At 37.8% G+C, this 2,275-nt stretch overlaps 1 protein-coding gene across 1 annotated transcript in view; it reads left to right on the top strand.

Annotated features, from left to right (window-relative positions):
- LOC107093067 (unconventional myosin-VIIa-like) overlaps positions 1–2,275 on the top strand; it is a 105,863-nt gene that overhangs the window by 4,188 nt on the left and 99,400 nt on the right. Inside the window, exon 2 of the mRNA XM_015387887.1 lies at positions 835–933. The gene's annotated coding sequence lies outside the window, so the exon portion shown is untranslated. The remainder of the gene's footprint in view (positions 1–834; positions 934–2,275) is intronic.

Raw genomic sequence — 2,275 nt, 5'->3', positions numbered from 1 at the left:
CCCTACAGAGTTAGGGACTAATTTTCCACTGGGATCAGCTTCATATTCATGGTAGGATACTTATTTGTTTATTAAATAGTAGAAAGTTTACACACTTAGTAATAAAATGTCACAGGGGATGGTATGGAGGGTGGTCATTTAAGAAGGGGGATGCCAGCCCCCCCTCAAATAGAGTACTTTATTGTGACATCACAATAAAGTGAGCTACCCCCATCTTGACACAGCAAAACACGTTGTTCTGCATACAGTAAGGGGCAGGATAAAAGATGTTTTTTTTTTCTGCAGAGGCCTCTGATAAAGAGCCATTCACTCAAATCGGGTATACTGAATGGAAAAAAAAAAAGCCAAACCATGGGCATCAAGAAATCCTGCAACTTTAGATGTGTATGTGTTCCAAACACACTTTAATCAATTAACTGTTTCATTATCTGGCGCCTGCTGAGCAGATTAATATGCTGGTGAGGCAGTTTATTTATCTGATAACTTGTCAGAGCTGCATGGAAATATACAGGATAACCAATTGATTGGTTATTTATGCTAAGAGACATTTAAAAATAGTAAAACACCAGCCCTCAATGAAACTAATATATTTTTAGTCTTAATACGATCTTTTAGAAATATAACTGAATAAGGGCTCACGTTAAACTCAGCTTACATCACCGTGGATAGTGGATGTGCAGATGTACAGCATATAAGCCTCCTCAGAGGTCATGTAAAGCTCTTTAACCCTAAGATCTGCAGCTGCTCAGAGTGTAGTTAAGGTGAACTGCTTTGTTTAATGTCAGATCACGATAGTTTTCAGCATCTTCTTATTGCTGAATGTGTGTTTTTCAGACACTGAACCTAAGCCGCCATCATGGAGGCGGGTCTCCTAGAGGTTCTTGGCCGATGATGAAATTGTCACACCCAGACTCGCCCGTGAATCCCTGCCATGTGAGTGATACGGGTGAAGTGCACATACTTGTTGGAATAACAGGGCCGATCACACACAGCTTAACAACCAGGAGCTTTAAACAGGTGTTGGCCTCTGCGGGTAAATCTTCCAGCAGATTGACTTCAGGTCTTGTGAGCTGTAATGATTAAGTGATTTGCAGATTGTTTTAAAAGCCTTAAAATGCTGCTGAGTGTAACTGTGAAACAATCAGATGCTTCCTCAGGCCAAGGATTCACTGATTAAAGAAAACTGATTTATAGAATAAATCTCTGCAACAACAGACAGGAAGATAAGCATCTTGAAAGATACGGAAAGGAATAGGTAGAAAAGGTTTGTGTGAATGATGCATACTGCAAATTAAAAATGATTATATTTGTGTCGTATTTTGGGGAAAAAAAAGACAAAACTATTGTTCAACTAAAAACAAAATCCCTTGAATCTTAAAATCCTATTTTAGGTCTTTATGATATTTTTCTAAAGTCTGGTTTATGCTTAACAAGTCTGCATGGCCTAATGAAGCCGCTGTTACACCTAGCGTATGAAAAATCTGGCAAAATGGCATACATTGGATAAGTTACATTTTTTTATAAGTTTTGAGCACGCTGAAGCACGCTGGAATATGCTGGCAGATGTTGACATATGGAAAGTATATGCTCATAATTTCTCGACGTATGCCAGCCTATGCCAGACGTGGGGCATAAGTTACAGGTAAGTTATCTGATTGTTGACATATATTAAGTGTAAGTTACTCATAGGATGTAGCGTCCAGGTTATTCAAAACCTATGAGTAAGTTTTGCATAACTTATATGTAACTTGTCGAGCTGTAGCTGCGTGCAACGATTGATAATATCGTTCAATGTATGCCCGGCTTAAGAGGAAAATATTGAACTATTCCGAAGTGGCCTCTATCTGACCTACATCCTATTGAAACATGCCATCTGGAAAAGGCATCCTTCAAACCTGAGACAACTGGAGTAGTTTGTACATGAAGGTTGGGCTAAAATACCTGCTGAGAGCTGCAGAAGTCTCACTGACAGTTACAGGAATCGTTTGGTTGCAGTAATTGCCTCAAAGGTTTATACAACTAAATATTAATTTAGGGGAATCATCATTTTTGTGCAGGCCTGTTTCATTGGTTTAGTTTTTTTTTTTAAATCATTCTGTTGAAGCATTGTTGAAAGGCAATGTCTGACTTTCATTTTTGCATTTTTAGAAAACAAAACACTTTTGGCACATCAGAATCAGAAATACTTTAATATTCCCAGAGGGAAATTACTTTTGCTACACGCTCCAGTTACAGTTTTATATATATATGTATATATATATATATATATACATAT

Source organism: Cyprinodon variegatus, unplaced genomic scaffold (assembly GCF_000732505.1).
Source record: "Cyprinodon variegatus isolate N-32 unplaced genomic scaffold, C_variegatus-1.0 Scaffold406, whole genome shotgun sequence".
Classification (NCBI taxonomy): Eukaryota; Metazoa; Chordata; class Actinopteri; order Cyprinodontiformes; family Cyprinodontidae; genus Cyprinodon; species Cyprinodon variegatus.
The sequence above is the reverse complement of the archived record's forward strand: the minus strand, read 5'-3'. Positions and strand labels throughout refer to the sequence as shown.